The sequence below is a fragment of the Bombina bombina genome, chromosome 11 (genome assembly GCF_027579735.1).
Source record: "Bombina bombina isolate aBomBom1 chromosome 11, aBomBom1.pri, whole genome shotgun sequence".
Classification (NCBI taxonomy): Eukaryota; Metazoa; Chordata; class Amphibia; order Anura; family Bombinatoridae; genus Bombina; species Bombina bombina.
This window is the reverse complement of record NC_069509.1, coordinates 31,898,044-31,920,005: the sequence shown is the minus strand read 5'-3', so window position 1 is coordinate 31,920,005 and position 21,962 is coordinate 31,898,044. Positions and strand designations below refer to the sequence as shown.

At 40.5% G+C, this 21,962-nt stretch overlaps 1 pseudogene; it reads left to right on the top strand.

Moving 5' to 3' along the window:
- The first annotated feature begins 3,665 nt into the window (after window positions 1–3,665).
- The window catches only part of LOC128641626 (interferon-induced very large GTPase 1-like), a 76,325-nt pseudogene continuing 58,028 nt past the window's right edge, over window positions 3,666–21,962 (top strand).

The following is a 21,962-nucleotide window of genomic DNA, read 5'->3' as shown; positions in this document are numbered from 1 at the left end:
TCAGGGAGCGGCAGAATAGGGGTTAATAACTTTTATTAGTGGCGGCAATGTCGGGAGTGGCAGATTAGGGGTTAATAAATTTAATTTAATGTTTGTGATGCAGGAGGGTGGCAGAATAGGGGTTAATAGGTAGTTTATGGGTGTTAGTGTACTTTGTAACATTTTAGTTATGAGTTTTGTGAAACATTTTTGTGGCGCAAGATTCATAACTACTGGTCTCAGATGGCGGAACGGAACCGTAACGCTATGGAAATCTCATGCAAAAACAAAATTTACGCTTACCTGATACATTTCTTTCTTTCTAGACACGGTGAGTCCACGGAATCATCAATTACTGCTGGGAATATCACTCCTGGCCAGCAGGAGGAGGCAAAGAGCACCACAGCAAAGCTGTTAAATATCACTTCCCTTCCCATTCGACCGTAGGAAAAGGAGAGAAAGTAAATAACAAAAGGTGTAGAGGTGCCTGAGTTTTAGACAAAGAAACTGTCTGAAAAAAAGGGTGGGCCATGGACTCACCATGTCTAGAAATAAATACATTTATCAGGTAAGCATACATTTTGTTTTCTTTCTTAAGACACGGTGAGTCCACGGAATCATCAATTACTGTTGGGAATCAATACCCAAGCTAGAGGACACAGATGATGAGGGAGGGACAAGACAGGTAATCTAAACAGAAGGCACCACCGCTTGAAGCACCTTGCTCCCAAAAAAATCCTCAGCCGAGGCAAATGTGTCAAATTTATAAAATTTTGAAAAAGTTTGCAAGGAAGACCAAGTCGCAGCCTTACAGATCTGGTCTACAGAGGCCTCATTCTTGAAGGCCCAAAAAGAAGAAACAACCCTAGTGGAGTAAGCTGTGATTCTCTCAGGGGCTGCTGTCCAACAGTCTCATATACCAAACGAAAAATAACTCTCAACCAAAGAGAAAGAGAAGTGGCAAAAGCTTTCTGGCCCTTGTGTTTCCCAGAAAAACACACAAACAATGCTGAAGATTGGCAAAAATCCTTATTGAGGTAATGAGTAACAACAACAAAATAGAAAATATGTCCAGATACAGATCAGACTTGATAAGAACATCTATACAATTCTCATATGGAAAATAGACTTGATCTAAAACATTAAGGTACCAGTATTTCAGATATAATTACCATATCTAAACTGCAGCAATACGAAATATATGTGAATGAGAGCTTTTACTATACAATATAGCAAGTTCAATAGTAAGAGAATAGTTTCTGGCAAGGGTTATAACAGTATGTCTGAGATGTGGATCATAAAATGAATGATATATAGGGTTAAGAGTAAAAATAAAACTAGTGTGTGGCAGATATGGGTAACTGGAACATATAATAATGAAACCTCGTTTTATAACCTTTGACTTAGAAAGGATAAGAATGGTCCCCGAATTGCTGTGGAAACCATAGAATAATTTATCTATTCAAAACAAATTGGGGTAAAATAGGGGGTTAGTATCATGGTTTTTTTGGGGGGAAGGGAAATTCAGCGGGCGAGAGCCGCTCTAGATGAGAGAACAGGGAGGGGGGAAGAGTCAGTTAGCGTGTCAGTCTGGGAGAGCTTTTGGGTCTCTAGGTATATTGGATATAGAACAAGGAAAGGTAAATCCTGACGAAATTATGTGTAAGGGAGAAAAACTAATATATACTGTATGTTACTTGGTGTAGACACTCGATCAAGGGTATAACAAATATAGAATAGTGTGGAAAATATATTACTTAATGCAAATGTTTAAGCATGATACACAATCATAGTAATGGTAGTGAAGCGGTGAAAGAAACTTTGGCTGCCACTCCAAATAAGTATCAGGTATGCAGACTAAACATTATAAACATCAACTCTTCCATGTGCATAGATTTGGGCTTCTCATGGCTGGATCTGTACTGTAGGCTGGCTATAAGTAAATAGGGCTCCCTGATATCCCAAGATATACTTGAGTTACTACCCGCGACACAATCAGACAATGATATATAAAATTAGCTAGCGTAGTGTGAGTAGTTGCGCCATATATTTTAAAAATATGTTTGTCCCTAGGTAGCTATAGGAGGCAGAGGTAGGATAAAAGAAGATATATTCACTTGGGACTGGGGTAGGTGATATTTTAAGCCCTGACATGCTAATTATAGTTAATTATTAATGTATCACTAGGGAGCCAAGGGAGCTAGGCAAAAATGGCTATGTGCAAAGAGGGAGGTGGATAAGTGCAACTAAGCCTTTAGGTTCAAGTAGAAGGGTGTGCTAAAGGAAGGGGAATATGTCTAGATAGGTATCAGTATCAGACCAATGCTAGGTGTAATAAGGATGACGTGAACATGTGTGTTAAGTTCATGAAATAGAGCTTATTCGCAAATACTCAAAGTGTTAAACTGACATTTAGTTACATAGAATTACTGTAGATACAAAATCTGTTATACTGCTCTGGTAAATACATATTAAGCTACATGGTAATGAAGAATAGGCATGGAAACATAGCAAGGATAGATAAGAAAACTATGCCTCTCATGAGGAGACTCCGGAAATGGAGTTTAAGGAGAAAGTAGGGGGGCATATATACAGCCGATAGTAATATGTAAACTAGTATCCAGGGCACATTGGAGCGTTTAGTACAAAGATAATGGAACTACAGCCTCAATAGTATACCCATTCAGTTTACCCTGAACTATAATAGTCAATACACGCACATATATAAGGGTACAATATATGGGATACTAGTGGTTGCAGATATCCACTTTATAGACAGGCTTTTTAGGAATGTACAGTTAATACCGGACTAGTAACATTGAAACCTTAAATTGAGCTTCAATTTGACCATAGTAACTATTTTCTTTTGGGCCCTCCTTACATCGTCTAATTATTGTTGTTGAATATGAGGCGCTAATCTCGGGTTGAGAGTATATAAGAAAAAATAACTTGTACCAATGGGAGGGTCTACCTGCAGGCGGCTTAAGTGAACCTATGCTTAGTGTGATATCATGTCAACCTCATGGTGTATGCAGAGAAGGGATGGACATGGTTTGTGACTAATGTTGTCTAAACCTAATATTGCTATGTGAACTAGTAAATTAATGCAAGTAGGAATTATATATTCCTTAAATACCTCTGCTATATAGAGTAACTAGAGATCTTATTCATACACAACAGAGAAAATTAAGTAATAATATGGTCAGACAGGTTCAGGACCATCAACCGAGATCAGTTCCTAATAATTACACAAAGCTGTACTTCCATGTCGAGATACTGGTCTACCTCTCTTCATCAGCAAATATCTATGCCTAGGTAGAGTCCTGGTAGGTGGTATTGTTGTGCACTCTGGGTAAAACAAATGTTTATGTTTCTGTGAGGGGAGCAGTTGTCCTTATAATATAAACCATGGGCTTCAAGGGGAATAATGTTGTGGATCTCAAAGTTATATGTCTAGCATATCCGCATGGTTGATCAGATGGTTAACCTATATCTAGTCTGTGTGACGCTGACGGTAAAAGCGAAGCCCCCTCTGCTCCTAGAACCAGTCTGTGGTCCGTGACTGCAAATTGGTAGAGGAACGTCTTTGATCATTTGCCTTTTCAGCAGGGCGTCTAGTTGTTGTCTAACAGGGCTCTTTGCTGGCTTCCAAGGAAATAGTAATTGCCTCCAGGGAGTCAGCCGTTATGGCGTGCAAGGTATTGTATGTCTCCGGTGCGCCTCATCTCCATGGTTCCCGGGCCCTTCCATACACCGGCCTCCGATTCTAGGGGTAGAGGATACCAATCCAGGATGCTGTGTACTTCCATCTAGACAGCCGATCAGGGATCTCAAGACTCTGCTTGAGCCAGGGAGGCTGGCCGCATCGCTCCCGGCGTCAGCAGAGGGCTTAGTAGTGAAGAGTTTGGCTGCCGTGGGTCGGTGTAGTTGCAGGTTGTGTTCAGCTACGTCAAATGATGTGGCGCCGTGAGACCCTTGTTGCTTCTTATACCAGGTCTCATTCCTGGATAGTACACTGGTATCGTTTGAGGAGGAGGTGGGTATGTCACCTGTAAGAGGTAAAATCTCATTCAGAGGAGAAATGCCACTTTTCCGTACTTTGCAGAGTAAGGTAAGATCTGCAAACTGATAGTCCATTTTGGTCTCCAGGTCCTGTAGGAAAGATCTTATCATTATATGTAGTTCCTCCATAGCAAAGTAATGTCCCAGGCGTGATGTGCTCTGTAGGAGTTGTCACTTTAAATATGTGCCCAATTCATTTGGGATCTGTGTACACTTGGTTACAGCTCAATTGTCAGGCGCTGGGGAGATAGAGTGTTCAGAGGCCCCGGTCGGCGATGCGATCCTCAGTTTAATAGCTCACCATGATCCATTATGCAGAGAGAGGGATACAAGCTTTCTCTTCGTTGTCTCTGCTCATAAGTAGTGTTAGGTAAAGTCTTAGAAATATGGGCGCCATTTCCCGCCATTAGGCCTCTTCATGCTGGAGCTCTATTCCACTGAGACAGGTCTAAAGACGTGTCTAAACGTGCCTTCTTTATGGATGTTAGGGAGAATACTTGTCCGAAAGGCTATAGAAGAATAATATTCCCTTGTGAGCAGATAATTCTCAATATAATTAATTAAATTAAGATTATAAGAAAGAGCCACAGGAAAACACGTCTAAGTGCTTTAGTAGCTAGCTCCGCCCCACCGCAAATAAAATTTAAGAGCCCGCACAACATCAAGGTTGTGTAACAAACGTTCCTTATGAGAAGAAGGATTAGGACAAAGAGAAGGAACAACAATTTCCTGATTAATATTTCTGTCCGAAACAACTTTAGGAAGAAAACCAAACTTGGGAAGAAAGAAAAGCCTTATCTGCATGAAATATGAGATAAGGAGATTCACACTGCAAAGCTGAGAGCTCAGAAACCCTCAGAGCAGAAGAGATAGCAGTAAGAAACAAAACCTTCCAAGATAACAACTTAATATCTATCGAATGCATTGGCTCAAACGGAGCCTGTTGCAAAACTTTAACCCCTTAAGGACAAGGCCATTTTTCAGTTTCTTTCCCTAAAGGACAAGGGCTATTTTTACATTTCTGCAGTGTTTGTGTTTAGCTGTAATTTTCCACTTACTCATTTACTGTAATGGCTTTGGCATTGCTTTTTGGGTAAGTAGACGGGCCGCTAAATGCCGCTGTGCACCACACTTGTATTATGCCCAGCAGTGACAGGGTTAATTAGGTACCTTGTAAGGAGCTTGAAGAGTTCATTTTAGCTTTAGTGTTGAGATCAGCCTCCCACCTGACACATCTCAACCCCTGATTCCTCCCAAACAAGTTTCTTCCCTCCCCCACACCACAATTGTCTCCACCATCTTAAGTACTGGCAGAAAGTCTGCCAGTACTAAAAAAAAAGATTTTAAAAAATAAATAAATAAATAAATATTCTGCTGTGTAGGATCCCCCCTTAGCCCCCAACCTCCCTGATCCCAACAAAGAGCTCTCTAACCCTCCTCCCACTAACTATTTGCCACCATTTTGGGTACTGGCAGCTGTCTGCCAGTACCCACTTTGCAATCAAATGTGGCTTTTTTTTTTTTTTAAATATACCCCACTTTTTCTGTAGTGTAGCTGCCCCCCTCCATACTCCCTCCCCGATCCCTTTTTAAAAGTTATTTCCCCCCCTCCTCTGCAACCCACCACCCTCTCCCACCACTTCCAATTTGGCCACTGCTGGTCTGGATCGCAGGCGCGCACGCCCCACCCCCTGTCAGGAATCCCTGAATATCCCTTGACATGTATATATATCTTTTAGTAGACAACCTAAAGTATTGATCTAGGCCCATTTTGGTATATTTCATGCCACCATTTCACCGCCAAACACTATCAAATAAAAAAAAAAAACGTTAACTTTTTCACAAACTTTTTCACAAACTTTAGGTTTCTGACTGAAATTATTTACAAACAGCTTTTGCAATTATGACACAAATGGTTGTAAATGCTTCTCTGGGATCCCCTTTGTTCAGAAATAGCAGGCATATATGGCTTTGGCATTGCTTTTGGTAATTAGAAGGCTGCTAAATTCCGCTGCGCAACACACTAGTATGAGGCCCAGCAGTGAAGGGGTTAATTATGTAGCCTGTAGGGTTAATTTTAGTGTAGTAGACAACCCAAAGTATTGATCTAGGCCCATTTTGATATATTTCATGCCACCATTTTACCGCCAAATTTGATCAAATAAAAAAAAAAGTTCACTTTTTCACTAACTTTGGGCTTCTTGCTGAAATTATTTACAAACAGCTTGTGCATTTATGGCACAAATGGTTGTAAATGCTTCTCTGGAATCCCCTTTGTTCAAAAATAGCAGACATATATGACTTTGGCATTGCTTTTTGGTAAGTAGAAGGCCGCTAAATGCCGCTGAACACCACACTTGCATTATGCCCAGCAGTGACGGGGTTAATTAGGTACCTTGTTAGGAGCTTGAAGGGTTAATTTTAGCTTTAGTGTAGAGATCAGCCTCCCACCTGACACATCCCACACCCTGATCCCTCCCAAACAGCTCTCTTCCCTCCCCCACCCCACAATTGTCCCCGTCATCTTAAGAACTGGCAGAAAGTCTGCCAGTACTAAAATAAAAGGCTTTTTTTAATTTTTAAAATAAATAAATATTCTGCTGTGTAGGATCCCCCCCCTTAGCCCCCAACCTACCTGATCCCCCCAAAGAGCTCTCTAACCCTCCATCCCACTAACTATTTGCCACCATTTTGGGTACTGCAGCTGTCTGGCCAGTACCCACTATTGCAATCAAAAGTGGCTTTTTTTATTTTAAATATACCCCACTTTTTCTGTAGTGTAGCTGCCCCCCCTCCATACCCCCACCCCTTCCCCAATCCCTTTTTAAAAGTTATTCCCCCCCCTCCTCTGCAACCCACCACCCTCTCCCACCACTTCCAATTTGGCCACTGCCATTCCGTATTGCAGGCGCGCGCAACCCCACCCCCTGCGAGCGCTCCTGCGCGCACCGATATCGTCCACAAATGCTGGCTGGAAGTATGCCAGCAATGGGCCGCCCACCCGCTCCCTGCAGCTGCTCCCACCCCACCAACGATTGGCACCATCACTGGCCGATGCAGAGAGGGGCACAGAGTGTCCTCTGTGCATACCGTGTGCCAAAAAAGGTATTGCAGTGTATATCGAGGCATCCACAGCATTACCTTTAAAGTGGCTGGAAGTGATCAGATCACTTCCAGCCACTTTAAAACCCTAACGTTGTACAGGGTACGTCGCTGGTCTTTAAAGACCAGTTTGTGTCTGACGTACCCTGTACGCCGTGTGATCGTTAAGGGTTTAAGAACAAGGTTAAGGGCTCCAAGGAGGAACAGGTTTTAACACAGGGCCTGCATCTGACCAATGCCTGACAAAAGGATTACACATCTGGCACGTCCGCCAGACGCTTGTGTAGTAAAATAGATAGGGCAGAGATCTGGCCCTTCAGCCAAACCCTTCTCCAGGCCTTCCTGGAGAAAAGTCAAAATTCTTGGAATTCTGACCCTACTCCAAGAACATCCCTTAGATTCACACCAATAAAGATATTTACGCCATATCTTATGGCAAATCCTTCTAGTGACAGGCTTATGAGCCTGAATCATGATCTCAATGACCGACTCGGAAAAACCACGCTTAGCTAAAATCAAGCGTTCAATCTCCAAGCAGTCAGATTCAGAGAAACAAGAATTTGGAGGAAGAAAAGGGCCCCTGAAGTAGAAGGTCCTTCCTCAGAGGAAGTCTCCACGGGGGTTAGAGACGACATTTCTACTAGATCTGTATACCAGATCCTGGCAAGGCCATGCAGGAGCTATTAGAATCACCGACGCTCTTTCCTGCTTGATCGCGAGCAATGACTCGTGTAAGGAGAGCAAAAGGAGGAAACAGATATGCAACCTGAGTTCCAATGAACTGCCAGAGCATCTCTCAACCTTGAAACGTACTTTGGAAGCTTGGCGTTCTGATGAGACGCCATCAGATATAATTCCGGTAACTCCCATTTGGTTGTTAACCTGGAGAACACTTCTGGATTGAGTTCCCACTCCCCGGGATGGAAAGCCTGTCTGCTCAGGAAATCTGCTTCCCAATTGTACACTCCTGGGATATGGATGGCAGATAGACAGCAATTGTGAGCCTCCGCCCACTGAATGATTCGAGCCACCTCCCTCATGGCTAAGGAACTCCCAGGCCACTGATGGTTGAACAGCCGACTGAAGAGATAAGGAAGAGGATAGAATTTTGGCTCTTCTTCATTGATAGGGAATCGATAATGGTCCCTAAGAAGACCACTCTTGTAGCCCGGAACAAAAGAGTTCTTTTCTAAATTCACCTTCCATCCGATCAGATTCTGATAGTTGAAAAGATGGCGTCTGAATCAGAATGTCATCCAGATAAGGCCCACAGCAATCCCCGGGAGCCGAATTACAGCCAACAGAGCTCCCAGTGATCTTTGAGAAAATCCTTGGTAGCTGTGGCGAGCCAAATTGGATGCACTACAAATTAAAAGTGTTTGTCCAGATAGGCAAATCTCAGAAACCTGTGATGGTCCCTGTGAATGGGAACATGCAGATATGCATCCTTCAGGTCTATGGTCATCATGAACTGACCTTCCTGAACCAGAGGAAGAATGGAACGTATAGTCTCCATCTTGAGGATGACAATATGAGAAATTTGTTGAGAGACTTAGATCTAGAATGGGCCTAAAAGTTTCCTTTTCTTGGGCACCACAAACAGGTTGGAGTAAAACCCGAGACCCTGTTCCTGAATTTGGATTGGCACTATCACTCCAATAGAGAAATATCTGAATACATTTAAAGAACCAAGGAAGTTAAAATGTGATATAAATCACTGGGGGGGCGCTATATATAATACCCAAAATTGTAATACAATAGTGATAATACATAAAAAAAATCCAATCAATCAGGACTCTTAATTAACTATGTTCATGCATAGATACAAATCAAAGTCATTCAATCAAGTGAACAAGTCCATTTCATCTATCAGATGAAGAGATGTGATGTAGTAGGTAAAAGGCTTCAATGTGAATGAGGTGTGATGCAAGCAGGCACTCTTCCTTTCTCCTTTACAGGTGAGTCGTTCTAAAGATAATCCAAAGCAGAGAGGCACCAACATGTGTGTATCAATAGGTTATGAAGAGATTACACACAGTAATGGATAAACACAGGGTACTCACATGTAAGTCGAGCACACCAATGTTGCTCGTGGACACTGGCTGGTTATCGCAGGCTAACCAGCTAGCTGTTCTGGGCTTCTGGAACTGGGGAATTCAACGGTCCATTGGTTTGGTAGTGTGAAGCTCACAGTAGGGAGAGTGCAGACAGTGGTATCAAATAAAACAGTGTTTATTAAACACAATACAAAAAGATACCATAAAAACAATTCTACTGGATGAGCAATAAAAACAATTCTATTTTGCAACGCGTTTCTCGGCTCTAAGGCCGTTTCATCAAGCATAACTAAAATATCAATTTACCCGGCTTTTATAGCCGCACACTACCAAACATTTATTAGCACCTCTCCTACTGGGAGGAAATAAGGCAACCAATCCCTGTCGTCCAAATGGTGGGTGTGTGGAAATCACTCGTAAATGTACACAAACTTTATTTAATGCAGTAATTATATACACAGAGTGCAATAATGCACTTAAAAATTTACTATTATGTAGATCCCTAAAAGCGTCATTGGAGAAAAAAAAAAAAAAAGGATATCTAGTGAAAGGATGCGTTGTATTGTGATACTGGACTCGAGTGTATGGGAGTGATAATGTGACTTCACTGAAAGCTGTGAGATTATGTTTGTGAGATATTGTAATCTGCTTTGGACGACTTAATCTTTATAGCGGTCATGTTCTGTCTCTTTAAGGAACAATTAGTTCTGTTTGCTCCTCCCTTTAAATAGAGGTTGGACTTCCTGCACAAATTAGCTTGAATTTTTTCTGTGTTACATTCAGATCGTTTCTAGTCAACCTCTGTCTCAAGAATTTATTTTCTGCCTGAGTATTTTGTCTCCAGAATTTAAACTTCGGTAATCTTGTTTTTGTTACCATCAGAGTATCACAACCTTTGACTCCTTTAGCGTGTGTTCTGGAATCCTTGCCAGCTGAATCAGTGTATTGGAACTGATCATCACTACAGCCTCGTTTTGGATCCACTATCTCTCTCTCAGACTTTAAGCTTTTGTTTTTAACAAACACACGCTGCTGCAGCTTCCAGCTTCATGGTACAGATATCTGCAAATCCTCCTTGTCATATCTTGATGAAGCTTCCTTACAACTAACTAACGGCTAGATTTAGAGTTTTGTCGGTAAACGACCCGCGTAGCTAACGCTGCCTTTTTTCTGGCCGCACCATAAAAATAACTCTGGTATTGAGAGTCCAAAAAAAGGCTGCGTATAGGCTCCAAAAAAGGAGCGTAGAGCATTTTTTAACGCAACTTCAACTCTCGATACCAGAGTTGCTTACGGACGCGGCCAGCCTCAAAAAAGCTGCTTGTGCACGATTCCCCCCATAGGAAACAATGGGGCTGTTTGAGCTGAAAAAAAAAAACCTAACACCTGCAAAAAAGCCGCGTTCAGCTCCTAACGCAGCCCCATTGTTTGCTATGGGGAAACACCTCCTAAGTCTGCACCTAACACCCTAACATGTACCCCGAGTCTAAACACCCCCTAACCTTACACTTATTAACCCCTAATCTGCGCCCCCGCTATCGCTGACCCCTGCATATTATTATTAACCCCTAATCTTGCCGCTCCGGACACCGCCGCTACTTACATTATCCTTATGTAACACCTAATCTGCTGCCCCTAACAACCGCCGACCCCTATATTATATTTATTAACCCCTAATCTGCCCCCCACAACGTCGCCGCTACCTACCTACACTTATTAACCCCTAATCTGCCGAGCGGACCTGAGCGATACTATAATAAAGTTATTAACCCCTAATCCGTATCACTAACCCTATAATAAATAGTATTAACCCCTAATCTGCCCTCCCTAACATCGCCGACACCTAACTTCAAACATTAACCCCTAATCTGCCGACCGGAAGCTCACCGCTACTATAATAAATGTATTAACCCCTAAAGCTAAGTCTAATCCTAACACTAACAACCACCCCCTAAGTTAAATATAATTTAAATCTAACTAAATTAATTAACTCTTATTAAATAAATTATACCTATTTAAAAGCTAAATACTTACCTGTAAAATAAATCCTAATATAGCTACAATATAAATTATAATTACATTGTAGCTATTTTAGGATTAATATTTATTTTTACAGGCAACTTTGTAATTATTTTAACCAGGTACATATAGCTATTAAATAGTTACCTAGTTAAAATAATTACAAAATTACCTGTAAAATAAATCCTAACCTAAGTACAATTAAACCTAACACTATACTATCATTAAATTAATTAAATAAAATATCTACAATTACTCCTACAATTAAACCTAACACTACACCTATCAATACATTAATTAAATTCAATATCTACAAATAAATACAATGAAATAAACTAACTAAAGTACAAAAAATAAAAAAGAACTAAGTTACAAAAAATAAAAAAATATTTACAAACATAAGAAAAAATATTACAACAATTTTAAACTAATTACACCTACTCTAAGCCCCTAATAATATAACAAAGACCCCCAAAATAAAAAATGCCCTACCCTATTCTAAATTAAAAAAGTTAAAAGCTCTTTTACCTTACCAGCCCTGAACAGGGCCCTTTGCGGGGCATGCCCCAAGAAGTTCAGCTCTTTTGCCTGTAAAAAGAAACATACAATACCCCCCCCAACATTACAACCCCACCACCCACCTACCCACTAATCTAACCAAAACCCCCCTTAAATAAACCTAACACTAAGCCCCTGAAGAACTTCCTACCTTGTCTTCACCATCCAGGTCACCGATCCGTCCTGAAGAGCTCTTCCGATGTCCTGATCCAAGCCCAAGCGGGGGGCTGAAGAGGTCCATGATCCGGTCGAAGTCTTCATCCAAGCGGGGGCAGAAGAGGTCTTCCATCCGATTGAAGTCTTCATCCAGGCGGCATCTTCTATGGTCTTCCATCCGGAGCGAAGCGGCAGCATCCTGAAGACCTCCGACGCGGAACATCCATCCGGCCCGACGACTGAACGACGAATGACGGTTCCTTTAAATGACGTCATCCAGATGGCGGTCCCTCGAATTCCGATTGGCTGATAGGATTCTATCAGCCAATCGAATTAAGGTAGGAATATTCGATTGGCTGATGGAATCAGCCAACAGAAATCAAGTTCAATCCGATTGGCTGATTCGATCAGCCAATCAGATTGAGCTCGCATTCTATTGGCTGATCGGAACAGCCAATAGAATGCGAGCTCAATCTGATTGGCTGATTGGATCAGCCAATCGGATTGAACTTGATTCTGATTGGCTGATTCCATCAGCCAATCAGAATATTCCTACCTTAATTCCGATTGGCTGATAGAATCCTATCAGCCAATCGGAATTCGAGGGACGCCATCTTGGATGACTTCATTTAAAGGAACCGTCATTCGTCGTTCAGTCGTCGGGCCGGATGGATGTTCCGCGTCGGAGGTCTTCAGGATGCTGCCGCTTCGCTCCGGATGGAAGACCATAGAAGATGCCGCCTGGATGAAGACTTCAATCGGATGGAAGACCTCTTCTGCCCCGCTTGGATGAAGACTTCGACCGGATCATGGACCTCTTCAGCCCCCCGCTTGGGCTTGGATCAGGACATCGGAGGAGCTCTTCAGGACGGATCGGTGAACCTGGATGGTGAAGACAAGGTAGGAAGATCTTCAGGGGCTTAGTGTTAGGTTTATTTAAGGGGGGTTTGGGTTAGATTAGGGGTATGTGGGTGGTGGGTTGTAATGTTGGGGGGGGGTATTGTATGTTTGTTTTTACAGGCAAAAGAGCTGAACTTCTTGGGGCATGCCCCGCAAGGGCCCTGTTCAGGGCTGGTAAGGTAAAAGAGCTTTTAACTTTTTTAATTTAGAATAGGGTAGGGCATTTTTTATTTTGGGGGTCTTTGTTATTTTATTAGGGGGCTTAGAGTAGGTGTAATTAGTTTAAAATTGTTGTAATATTTTTCTTATGTTGTAAATATTTTTTTATTTTTTGTAACTTAGTTCTTTTTTATTTTTTGTACTTTAGTTAGTTTATTTCATTGTAGTTATTTGTAGATATTGTATTTAATTAATGTATTGATAGTGTAGTGTTAGGTTTAATTGTAGGTAATTGTAGGTATTTAATTTAATGATAGTATAGTGTTAGGTTTAATTGTAACTTAGGTTAGGATTTATTTTACAGGTAATTTTGTAATTATTTTAAACTAGGTAACTATTTAATAGCTATTGTACCTGGTTAAAATAATTACAAAGTTGCCTGTAAAATAAATATTAATCCTAAAATAGCTACAATGTAATTATAATTTATATTGTAGCTATATTAGGATTTATTTTACAGGTAAGTATTTAGCTTTAAATAGGAATAATTTATTTAATAAGAGTTAATTAATTTCGTTAGATTTAAATTATATTTAATTTAGGGGGGTGTTAGTGTTAGGGTTAGACTTAGCTTTAGGGGTTAATACATTATTAGAATAGCGGTGAGCTCCGGTCGGCAGATTAGGGGTTAATAATTGAAGTTAGGTGTCGCGATGTTAGGGAGGGCAGATTAGGGGTTAATACTATTTATTATAGGGTTAGTGAGGCGGATTAGGGGTTATTATAGTAGCGCTCAGGTCCGGTCGGCAGATTAGGGGTTAATCAGTGTAGGCAGGTGGAGGCGACGTTGTGGGGGGGCAGATTAGGGGTTAATAAATATAATATAGGGGTCGTCGGTGTTAGGGGCAGCAGATTAGGGGTACATAGCTATAATGTAGATGGCGGCGCTTTGCGGTCGGCAGATTAGGGGTTAATTATTGTAGGTATCTGGCGGCGACGTTGTGGGGGGCAGGTTAGGGGTTAATAAATATAATATAGGGGTCGGCGGTGTTAGGGGCAGCAGATTAGGGGTACATAAGTATAACGTAGGTGGCGGTCGGCAGATTAGGGGTTAAAAAAATTGATTCGAGTGGCGGCGATGTGGGGGGACCTCGGTTTAGGGGTACATAGGTAGTTTATGGGTGTTAGTGTACTTTAGAGTACAGTAGTTAAGAGCTTTATGAACCGGCGTTAGCCCAAAAAGCTCTTAACTCCTGTTTTTTTTCTGCGGCTGGAGTTTTGTCGTTAGATTTCTAACGCTCACTTCAGACACGACTCTAAATACCGGAGTTAGAAAGATCCCATTGAAAAGATAGGAAACGCAATTTACGTAAGGGGATCTGCGGTATGGAAAAGTCGCGGCTGGAAAGTGAGCGTTAGACCCTTTTTTCAGTGACTCCAAATACCAGAGGGCGGTAAAAACCAGCGTTAGGAGCCTCTAACGCTGGTTTTGACGGCTACCGCCCAACTCAAAATCTAGGCCATACTAAGCAATGTCTCTGATGTACTCTGTTTGCTTAAGTTAACTAAGATATATAATCCTACCTCCTTAACTTTTTATATACAATCTCTTTCTACCAGTCACTGAAAAAGCTGAATCTTCAATTTGTTTGCTGCGATATTTTTTTCCTTTTATTTTTTATACCGGTATAAGTTGAATAATTTATATATATTTATCTATATAGATACATGTATTCTCTTTTGATGCAGGATTACTCACTCTGCATACAAAGAAGAGTATTCAGGGAATAGTTAATATGCAGAATAATTGCAAACTGTTGTTCAGGTGTTAATTTAGGATTCATTAATGCTAAACATCAACTGCTACATTACTTTTATTTCAAATTTTTATTTTTTCCCTTTCATTTTAAAACTGGTTATTCTCTACATATAGATCCTCTCATTGAATACTTGACAATAGACGAATGTGTCTCAAAAATAATAATAATAAAAAGTGAAAATACAGTGATTGCGTGTGGACACTAACGGCTAGATTTGGAGTTTGGCGGTAGATGGGTTGTTAACGCTACGCGTGGTTTATGTCTAACGCACGGCATTGTTTGACTCCGGTATTTAGAGTTCAAAAAAGACCATCTAACGATGCTCCTAACGCGTGTATGTCACACGCGGAATCCTACCCGCGTTAGACAGTCTCCCATAGAGATCAATGGAAAACCAAAAAAATAGCTCTTTTCACCTAACACTCGATCTCGCGAGAAATACGCACGGCTCGGTCATATGACGCATACCACATCATGCACAACAAGAACACGCCGCAAATGTCACAACAACAATCAATCAACAAAGCACACAAGCATTACACATTCACAAACGGGGGGATTTTAAATTAAATTTCATACGGGTTATACGCATATACTTTAAGATGCGGAAATTCGCAAAATAACAACAAGGAATAAAATATATATACATACACTAGCAAAATAATCGCATTCAATATCACTATATATTAGGACAAACATACATATACAACACTTCACTAATAACACACCATCGCATTCAATATCACTATATATTAGGACAAACATACATATACAACACTTCACTAATAACACACCATCGCAAATTCACATTTAAAAAGAATACCATTGGACAATGTTAGAGAAAACGACCACTATGACATCATCGCATTCTACACATTCCACAAATAAGAACTCAAAATGAGCATGCGCACATTCACACACCTAATACACATTGCACAAATACGATTTGATAATAATGCACACCTGAACACAATGTACAACGCAAATAGGTACATCATTAAACATTTACACAGGGTATATAAGCAACACACAAGCATGGCTTCTTTGACTGTGTTGCTGGTGGGTCTTTGGAGATTGGAGGTTTAAGATTAGAGAGTTGGTGCATTATTGTGAGTGAGTTAGTGTTAGTGTGAGAGAGTCAGTTGGTAGTGTTATCGTGAGTGAGTGGGAGTTAGTGGGAGTGGGACAGAGTCAGTTAGTGGGAGTTAGTGCGAGTTAGTGGCAGTGTGATAGAGTCAGTTAGTGGGATTTAGTGCGAGTTAGTGGTAGTGTGAGTTATTGAGAATTAGTAGTAGAGTGAGTTAGTGAGAATTAGTAGTAGTGTGAGTTAGTGAGAATTAGTAGTAGTGTGAGTTAGCGAGCGAGTGATTTTTCTGTACACTTAACACATTGACACGCAAACACATTCAATACATACATACACTTAGCAATAACACTACATACACTCCATACCCCATACCCTCTCATACTACACTCCATACCCCATTCCCTGTACTCCCATTCCCTGTAATCCCATTTACTCTTATCCCATACCCCATACCATACCCATACCCTAGTTACATTTAGTTGACATATCCTCCTTTTAGTCTTCTTCTTCTTTTGGTTTATTTAAATACTCCTTACCCTCTTTGGTTTTTTACATCCCTCTCACACTTTAAGCACTTTTTTTGTCTTTTTAGTTCTTTATTTTGAACCCCTTTCATTTCATCACACTCACTTTTTGTTTGATTATTTGGGGTTTAGATTAGGGAACAGATGGAGGCCAGGCAGGGGAGAGGTAGAGGGGGGAGGAGAGGGAGGGGGAGAGGAACAGGGCAGGAAGGGGGGCAGGAAGGGGGGGCAGGAAGCGGGGGTGGAAGCGGGGGGTGGTCCCAGCCACTTGGTTCAAGATGAACAAGTGGCTGGGCCCAGTGGCGGACAGAGTAGGGCTTCACAGTCCGGGAAACAGAGGGCATCGTCACAGGGGAAGGCCAAGGCGACTAGGGAGGCGAGGTTTTCGATGGAGGAGAAGGAGACCCTCGTAGAAGCCTATATGGCCAGGTATAGGAGGCTGCAGCACCAGAAGACCACCCCGACTGAGAAGAGGAAGCTCTGGCAGGAGATAAGGAATGCAGTCAATGCAGTGGGTGGCCGGAACAGAGATATGGACTCTATAAAACATTGATACCGGGACTGCAAGATGGATCTCAAGAAAAAGTTAAGCCTGGAAGCACGACATGCCGCAGGAACCGGTGGCAGCCCTGCACTGGAAATCGAGTACTGCCGATGGGAGGAAATGTTGTGTCCCAGCATCTCCGAGGTGGATATATTCGGTATCGGAGGAATTGATACCGGGAACCTGCAATTCTCATCTGACGGTAAGCTCATTTAAGAATAAACTAACATACAAATGTATTTCAAGGGACACTATACGCAAACATTTACTTTCATGATTGAGGTAGCGAATACAATTTGACAAAACATTCAAATGTACTTATATTACCTAATTTGATTCATTCTTGAGATATACTTTAATGAAGAAATAGCTATGCACACGGTGAAACAATCACAGGAGGCAGCTATATTCAGCTAACAATCAGCATCTTCAAAGCATATCTAGATATGCTTTTCAGTAAAGAATATCCAGAGAATGAAGCTAATTAGATAAGAAAAGGACATTAGAAAGTTGATTATAAATGTATGCTTCTAAATCATGAAAGATAAAACATTGGGTATAATGTCCCTTTAAGGATAAGATTAATGCTATAACGTTATTTACACGCATTCACAATTACTTTGCGGTTACATAAGTATCTAGGCTATAGGTTAGGTGTGCATTTAAACAGACTGAAAACAAACGCTAAAACATTCAGATTTAACAGAGATATCACAAACACGGTTTAGAAAATGCGGAAATCGTATTGATTGTTAGATTTCAAAGTGGATTAACCCCTTAACGACACATGTCGTACAGGGTACGTCGCACACAACCTGGTCTTTAAAGACCAGCGACGTACCCTGTACGACATCAGGGTTTAAAGCGGCTGGAAGCGATCCTGATCGCTTCCAGCTGCTTTCAAGGTATTGCTGTGATGCCTCAACATTGAGGCATCACTGCAATACCTTTTTTCCAAAACCGATGCAGAGAGAGCCACTCTGTGGCCCTCTCTGCACCGGTAGCGATGGGCCCGATCGTTGGTGGGTGGGAGCAGCTTCAGGGAGGCGGGTGGGCGGCCCATCGCTACCCGGCATCCGGTTCCTGAATGTGCAATGTGCACGCCGGGTGCCGGGAGCGTGCGGGGGCCTCCAGGGAGCGCGCGTGCGCGCGCATATGTGCGCGCGATCGCGTAACAGCCACTGCCACCAATGAATTTATGAATGGGAGAGAGGGAGAGGGAGGGGGGGAAATAATTTTCAAAAGGATCTGGGAGGGGGAGAGGGAGGAGGTTATTAGGGGGGGCAGCTACACTACAGAAAACATTTAATTACATGCAAAAAAATAAAAATAAACATTTTTTGGAGGCAGATTGGGTACTGGCAGACAGCTGCCAGTACCCAAGATGGCAGCAAATAGGATGTGGGCAAGTGTTATAGAGCTGTTTGGGGGGGATCAGAGAGGTTAGGGGCTAAGGGGGGGGTCCATCACAGCTAAACATATATATATTTTTTTTTTAAAAATTCATAAAAAAAAAAAAAAAAGCCTTTTATTTTAGTACTGGCAGAGTTTCTGCCAGTACTTAAGATGGCGGGGACAATTGTGGGGTGGGGGGAGGGAAGAGAGATGTTTGGGAGGGATCAGGGGGTGGGATCTCTCAGGTGGGAGGCTGATCTCTACACTAAAGCTAAAATTAACCCTGCAAGCTCCCTACAAGCTATCTAATTAACCCCTGCACTGCTGGGCATAATACACGTGTGATGCGCAGCAGCATTTAGCAGCCTTCTAATTACCAAAAAGCAACACAAAAGCCATATATGTCTGCTATTTCTGAACAAAGGGGATCCCAGAGAAGCATTTACAACCATTTATGCCATAATTGCACAAGTTGTTTGTAAATAATTTCAGTGAGAAACCTAAAATTGTAAAAAATTTTACATTTTTTTTTTATTTGATCGCATTTGGCGGTGACATGGTGGCATGAAATATACCAAGATGGGCCTAGATCAATACGTGGGGTTGTCTACTACACTACACTAAAGCTACAATTAACCCTAGAAGCTCCCTACATGCTCCCTAATTAACCCCTTCACTGCTGGGCATAATACATGTGTGGTGCGCAGAGGCATTTAGCGGCCTTCTAATTACCAAAAAGCAATGCCAAAGCCATATATGTCTGCTATTTATAAACAAAGGGGATCCCAGAGAAGCGTTTACAACCATTTATGCCATAATTGCACAAGTTGTTTGCAAATAATTTCAGTGAGAAACCTAAAGTTTGTGAAAAAAAATTATGAAAAAGTGAATTTTTTCTTTATTTGATCTCATTTGGCGGTGAAATGGTGGCATGAAATATACCAAAATGGGCCTAGATCATTACTTTGGGATGTCTTCTAAAAAAATATATATACATGTCAAGGGATATTCAGGGATTCCTGAAAAATATCAGTGTCCCAATGTAACTAGCGCTAATTTTGAAAAAAAGTGGTTTGGAAATAGCAAAGTGCTACTTGTACTTATTGCCCTATAACTTGCGAAAAACGCAAAGAACCTGTAAATATTGGGTATTTCTAAACTCAGGACAAAATTTAGAAACTATTTAGCATGGGTGTTTTTTGGTGGTTGTAGATGTGTAACAGATTTTGGGGGTCAAAGTTAGAAAAAGTGTGTTTTTTTTCCATTTTTTCCTCATATTTTATAATTTTTTTTATAGTAAATTATAAGATATGATGAAAATAATGGTATCTTTAGAAAGTCCACTCTGTATATAATCGACTTCTATGGGACCGGGTCCATGGAGGCAGATTGTTTGCAGAGTGTGGGTTATAAGTGTGTGAAAACCACATCATCACATACCTATCCTTGTTCATGATATTGATTGGTTTCTGTGATGTGATGTCCAAACTGTTTCCCGAATCGCAAACAAAATTACCATTACAATTATCCATGATGGCATATTACTGTTTGAATGCCAATAACACAGCTTAAAGGGACAGTCAGAAAATTATTGATTACAAAGAAAACACTGTATTACGCATTATCAAGTTGGAAACAAAAAAACATGGAGAAATACGTGTGATTTATGTGCTTACCCTTGTATCTATGACTATGAAAAATGAACACTTATTTGTTGTTCTGACATAACAACATTTTAGATATAAATCATCAATACATGTTAAATAATATGCTGTATGAGCACAAGGTTTAACATATACAAATGCTATCCAAATGACCTCTAGTGGTCAAATTGTATAATGATTACATGCACTCTTCAAGCTCGAAGAAATGAGCACATAAAATAAAAAAATAAAATAAACACAGACAAATGATAAATTGGTGAGAAAACTTTGATATCATTGATATTACAAAATTGACTTTTAGAATAATGCAAAACATTATTTGTTTTCTAAACTGTCCCTTTAACAAAATTACATATCCTAACATATATTTGAAGATTGTTGGTATATCTACATGTACTTGTTCAAACAATAAAGATTGAAAACAGATTTATATTGACATGATAAATAAAGTCTATTTTCTTAAAGAGACATTATTGTGTTCATTTATTTTCAGAAAGACATTTGTTTTAACAATGAATATGGTTTAAAGTCCTTTTAGGAGTGGGGGGGTGAAAATATGCTAACAATAATAGATTTGGAGATTAACCAATGTGGAACTCATACATGATAAAAAAATTAACATTTGCATTAAAGGGACAGTATACTATATTTTTTTCAGAACTGTATGTAATAGACACTACTACAAACAACAAGATTAACATATACTGATATCAATATTAAAAAGCTTCAAACACTTTCAAAGAAAATCGGGTTAGCTCTATTGAAAATATAGATGAACCCCCATTACAACCGTAAAACAACACAATACACCATCATACACAAAACAGGAGAAAGCTGGAGATGGTACTCACATGAAACTTAGAGGCTTGGCGAGGAGTCTGATAATTAATTACATTTTATTTGAACAGAAGCAAAATGAAACGTGTATTTGTTAAACAATGGACTATCTAACTAGAGACCAAATTAAAAGATTTCATTTATAATGTGAGTGTCTAATGAACCTTTAATAAAATAATAGCGCAGATTTATTAATTAGATATCTTTTACATTAAACACAAAAGTCATTTTTAGGAAAAAGGAACATATTGTTGACAAACATATTAAACAACATGGACTATAGAGATTTGCACTTGCATCGAAATATCATATGCATGCAAACATTTTGCTTTGGTTCGTTTATTCAACCAGACATCCAGCAAAAGAGAATTTGGTGGTCTTTATCAGCTACGGGTCAACAATGTAACATGATGCAAATAATACATATTCGCAAGGTTATTAAAATTGGCTGCAGTCACAAACGTGTTTAACGTGCACAAACAAATATTGCGGGACTACGTAATACAATCAGACGTTTTTTTACCTTTGCATGTGACGTCTTAACATGGCGCTTCCTTGATCACGTAAGAACCCCATCCAATAAAAGGCACATTCTTGATCACGTATGAACGCCCAAAAAAAAGGCGCATCCTTGATCGCGTCAAAACGCCATCCAATAAAAGCCACATTCTTGATCACGTAAGAACGTCAGTCAATACAAGGAATCATTGGACAGCCTGGCAGGTGACGTCTTAATCAACATGGCGCATCCGAGATCGCTGAAAAACCGCAGCCAATACAAGGACTCAGTTGACAGCTTGGCATATCACTAAGAAACGTATTTATATTTTAGGAACTAGTATGTGTCTAGATTGCTATCTAGGAATGTCACGAAATCATGAAGTATCTTTTCGGACTTGACTGTCCCTTGAACTATAGCTATGGTGTATATCTTTAACATTTAAAAGATACACATGAGAAATACATATGCCATTGATGTTTTAAGATATGTTTTGATTGTTTGGGAATAACAATAATTATACATGGATTGATTAAACGTGTCATTTATTCAAGTTTAAATATGGTCAGCCTACCTATAGCCATATATGGGAGGAGAAGT